Source organism: Zerene cesonia, chromosome 16, assembly GCF_012273895.1.
Source record: "Zerene cesonia ecotype Mississippi chromosome 16, Zerene_cesonia_1.1, whole genome shotgun sequence".
Lineage (NCBI taxonomy): Eukaryota > Metazoa > Arthropoda > Insecta > Lepidoptera > Pieridae > Zerene > Zerene cesonia.
This window is the reverse complement of record NC_052117.1, coordinates 4,336,616-4,342,332: the sequence shown is the minus strand read 5'-3', so window position 1 is coordinate 4,342,332 and position 5,717 is coordinate 4,336,616. Positions and strand designations below refer to the sequence as shown.

Genomic DNA, 5,717 nt, shown 5'->3' with positions numbered 1-5,717 from the left:
TTTTCTCGCTGGGAGAGCTACAATGATCGTTCTTGAATACAAAAGGGCAGTATCGATCGAAAGCTTATTACCGGCATGTTTACTGGTTTCTTATTGGGCGAATGATGATGGCAAGTCGAAGCCATTACCAACTGTACCGGTTCTGTTAAGGTGCCGCCACATTACTACACTTTTTCTTTCTCTTTTTATTTCATTCATTATAGCTCTTTAATTCGAAATCAATTAAGTTCGCTGCTTAGCTAAAGGAGTCCGCATATTAATTACAAACCGATGGTAATTTATCTGCTATTCATAGAATGGTATATCAATAATCTTGTGTCTAGAAAAGATACCAGCTAGTTTACCGTTATGATACGTACAATTTTAAAATACTGGTCTAGTGACTAGAAGTAAAGAAAACATAATTCGGATGCTACGGCCTTTTTAATCATAAAACTTACATCATCATATTCCTTCTAGTATGCAGATTTCTTATATGCCCCATGGAAAAATCCAATATTCATAGATCTGCCCTTCTTGGTGGCCAGCTAAGTGAATTTGCGGAAACAATTCCTTCAGCACGGCTGAGGATTCTCTAGTCGTGTGATAAATGGTTCCACCATCCTGCTAAAACAAGCTTTCTTGGGTATAGATTTCAGTTTCAATATTGCTGAAGTCGCAAACGAAAACACTCCTGAATCATGGAGATTTAACGATTACAAGTAACGTTACTGAACGTACGCTACTCATACAAACAGTTTTAGGCTATGGATCGGATGCTCGTGTTTTTGATAGATTCCTTTCACCCTAAAAGTTCTCCTTGTTTACATAGCCATACAAGTGGGAGTTAGCGTCATCCCATAAAAAAGTGTTTTCGTAAAATTTTCAAATTTTCTTACATTCACAAAACACGCGTGTGTCTAATACATCACCGTGAGAGAATGTTATTGGGTCTTCTAATGCCGCTTCCTCTTAAATAACGACAACTCTAACTACAAGGTTTGAAGGCAAGTTTTGCTAGCAGCCGATGAAAGAATCTTCCGCTCATCATGTTAATGATACCAAATTGTCCTCTCAGTATAAATGAAACAAACAGAATTAATATTATCTCTCAAGATGTACCTACACACCTACTTAAATACATTGAGACGAAAATATGAAAAAAAATCAGTTAATTTATATAAGACGAAACAACAATTATAATTTATGAACAATTTTAAACGTTTTCACTTAAATAGGTAATGATAATCGAAGCTAAATGCATCACAAATCTTTCGAAGCCTCGGATTACGCATATTTAAAATCTTAGCGATTAACGCATAAGGGTATAAAATAACAACTAACGGAGCTGTAATTATAAAAGAATTTTGTTAGTCGTTCAATAAATAACCTTAGTGCTCCAATACCTCAAGACCTATATAATCGTTGCAGTCGTAATTAAACAGCGAGAATGCGTTGAACATAAGTTGCTTTTTATTCGCAGTATTTTATCACACATACCTTTTTCAATTTACTATCCATTCAGTCGCTTTTTACTTACGTTAACAGTTTAAGGGCGAGTTTTTACGTTTGACTCCATTGAGCGTTTCATATTGATTCAAAGTTTTAATTGTGGATTTTGTGTCTCATTAACGGACGTGTATATATATATTGGTTTTTCTGGCTTGTTTATCTGATAAGATAAATGTATTGAGTACCATTTGTTTTTTTGGTTGGGAATTGATTAGAATTCGATCGTCCTGAATCTATCAGGCTTAAATTAATTGTCCTTAATATGTAGATATAAAATAAAACAAACATTATTCTATTTCTCAAGTCTTGTATGTTCCACAAGACGTTTGTTCAAAACTAAATATTATAATTGTTATGCATGTTAGAATATCATTAGACTATACACCAATGTTTCATTATACAACCTTGATTGAGTGGTCATAAAATGTTGAGTTCCGTATTGAATCAGAGGGCTATTAAATTTGTGAGAGCTATTAATAACGGAAGACTCAATGTAAATAGGGTGTACGATTAAGTGAGTGTGGGTGTCCATTGATAAAGGATATGGATAACACGAGTGGGCGAATATACGTCACTGGGATATAAAAGTCACGCAATAACGTCCACTTTTAGTCAAATATTATCAATAGAAATAGGATGTTTATTGTAATTGTGTGCCACAAACAAGCCTGCCAATGGTAGGTGAAAGACCTATAAACTACAAATTACTGTTCAGTATTAAATGTGTAACATAATATGAATCATAAACTCGAGTTACTTAATAATATAATAAACCAGCTTTACGTGTCTTTCTCATTATCTTCATATTGTTATCCTAAAGACGGATTTACAACTTATTATTACTGAGTAAAATACTTAGGACCTGTATTATAATTCGATTTCATATTTCGCATCTCAACTAGAATGCTTTTCAGTTTCCGTGTTTCGTAAAAACCTTAGCGAAACGTTATTTATAAAGTTCTTAGAAAAACGGCTTCTGGAAATCGTATAAATTGATATCCGTTAAAACAAATATAGCATATTTCCCAAGGAATATGTTTTACGACGAAAGAAATTTAAATCATTACCTGACCTCTTTGTTGTTTCTTTTGCCGAATGAACTTTAGAAATGATTATGCTTCTAATTAAAGAAGCGTGAAGTGTTTACCTTAATATTTTCGTTTAATAAGTCTTATTATTTTTAATTCCAATTCGTAATAGACATTGATTATACAGGCTTTTAGACAAAGAAGATTTGAATAGGAAGTTTAAAAACAATTAAAAAAGGTTCATTGTTTTCTTTAAATTGAAAATACTACGCTTGCGAAATATCGAATGTTTTAGATATATATATATATATTTTCATATCCTAGGCAGTTGTGACTCTTTTAAATTTATAAAAGAATGACCTTTCTCCCGTGACTTCGTCCGCGAATTCAAAAAAAATAGTAGCCTGGAGGTTTCCCCTCAGAATTCCCGTTCCTAGTCGATTTCCGGGATGAAAGTTATTTCCTACCATATCTGTAGCAAATTTAATCAAAATCGGTTCTGTTGCTAAGTTGTGAAGAAGTTATAGACAGACAGAAGTACTTTCGCATTTAAAATATTAGAATAATTTGTTTAATCAAGACAAAAAGCTTTAAAAGACCAGCTACATTTCTACCGCGACCAACATGCATCCCAGACTCCACACACAAGCAATAAATCTTTCAAACAAATTAAGCCGAAATATTCAAGCGTAAATCCGCAAAGCCTACTAAACAATATTAATTTACCCTCTATTGTAAACACAGGCAACGCAATTTAATTTCTATTGGTTATTTGATCGCCAATAACTAGGTGTATAGAACTAATCTCAGCTGCGCGGTGGGCGGGTCGGTCGCCAACGTTTTCAAAGGTCACCTAGCACATGTGAATTCATTAACAGCCCGCGACGCCCACCGGTCAATTATTTTGTAATTGAAAATACTGATAGGTTTACGCTTTGACATTTATATAAGCTCAACGATAAATATTATGTTGCGTTAAAAACTGCACATGAACACGCACAGGTAAGGTGTTTTGTTTCGCGAGGAATTCGATAATGATACGGGTTAGTATGCAGAATTGTTAATTAATACTTAATTAATTTTAATGGTCGTAATTCAGTTACCGTTATAATAATATATAAACTTCTTAATATATATAAATTACTTCAAGTTGTTTGCCCACGATGCACTGCTAAACTATTCATTCGATTTTAATCAAATTTACACACCATGTGCAGTTTAATCAATTTAAAACATAAGATGGTTTATAATATTTCAATAATTATAAAATACTACCCGGGCGGAGCCGGGGCGTACAATTAGATTACTGTATTAAAATTCAATATGTATAAATCAGGTAATTAATTATACATCTTCCATTTGTAATTACCTGTAATTTTTCTTTCCACACGCTTTTATCAAACATATTTTATAAGAATATAGTTACGTCAAAGGGAGCATGTTTTATTTCACATAAAGCGTGACTGCACGCCGAAATCCCAGTTTGAACAGTAGCTGACAGGTTATTAAGTCCGGAAGGCTTTACCGAAACCGTCACAAACCTGTTATCGATACGATCAAAGCGAAAACTATTAATTGTAAGCGTTTTAAAACTGAAAACGGCTGCATGGGTGGCGTGATTGCGAGTTACCTTTTATTTATATACACATTGGAACCGTTTGATGTTGCGTCGTTTTACACGTCACCCTTGTATGTACATATTGTGTCTCCTATATTCTATTTTATAAATTTGGATAGTGTGAAATTATTAGTTGTTAGCATCATTTCACTATATTCTTACGTAGAAAGTTGCTAATCTTAATTAAATGTATCATCATCATCAGCCCATATATGTTCCCACAGCTGGGACACAGGCCTCTGATGAGGGTTCAGGCTATAATCCACCACTCTGGCCAAGTGCGGTTGGCATATGTCACATGTCGCCGAACTTTTGATTCTTGGACATGCCGGTTTCCTCACGATGTTTTCCTTTACCGTTTTAAGCAGTGGTAATGTTATCCACATGTGTAGATAAATTGTAAAATCAATTTATTTCCTGTACGCTCGCCCGGTTTCGAACCCCGTCGTTTGAAGTCCGAGATTCTCACCACTGAGACACCACTGCGATTAAATATATCATTATTCCATAACACTTATGCATTCATTAAGTATGTGGAAGCTGACGAAATAAATCGTATAATACAATAAATTTTATTTATTCTTCTGTAAACACCATAAACACCATATAGTTCTCTAAAAATTGTTTCAATAATTAAGGCGTAAATAATAATTCATATCAATTCAATGTAGTACAGAAAAATTATCAAGCGTTTAAACGTTAAATATGTAATTAATTAATTGAAAGTGTGCACACAGCAGTGAAACGAGCAGTAAACACACGAACAGTTTCCAATCTCTATTGGGGGTAATGTAGTAAATTACAGCCTACATGTTAACTAACAAACTTTATCGAAGTGAACGGAATGAGCTTTGTTAAACAGGCCTTTAACACCTAATTAATAGCAAGTGACCTGAAAATACGTAGTGACCTTTTCTGCATCAAACGCAACTATTATTCAGTTACTCTCGCTGAGGGCATTAAAGCTAACGATGTTGTAAACCGCGCATTATCTGTATATTGTGTCATGTTTGAATCTATTTTAAACTTTCGTATGTTGTTACATAGTGCATCTCTGTTATGTAAGTGATACGAACGTCGTAATACCGACATCGCCCGACCGAATGTATTCATGCATAATTCATACATTTCATTCGTTCACTAAACCCTTCAGTTTGTTTTGTTACGAACAGATTTATACCTTTATGAGAGATTATATTGTGAAGGCATGTTTTATTGCATCAATCGCTTGTAATAAATCGCTGGCTTATAGCTTGAGTGATATTAATAGCGATTTAAGTTGATTAAATATGTTAATAGCGTGCTTCATAATGTATGAGCTTTATTAATATTAGCCAGTGTTTTAATTGCGAAGGTAAACTTTCAAAGTTTTTATACATTTTAAACTATACTTAATTTAGGAATATTTACAAATTACTCAATGAATCCAATTATACTAATTTTATAAATGCGGAAGTTTGTCAGGATGTGTATGTGTTTGTTGCTCTTTCACGCAAAACTACTATAGCCCAGTCATATTAGGGGTTTCACCTCGGAATGAAAGATAATAAGCTGGAAATTGGTAAAAACCTTTGTTTTGT

The 5,717-nt window shown here is 33.7% G+C and overlaps 1 protein-coding gene across 2 annotated transcripts in view; it reads left to right on the top strand.

Annotated features, from left to right (window-relative positions):
- The window catches only part of LOC119832781, a 147,547-nt gene that overhangs the window by 66,487 nt on the left and 75,343 nt on the right, over positions 1-5,717 (top strand). The gene's annotated exons all lie outside the window — the stretch shown is intronic.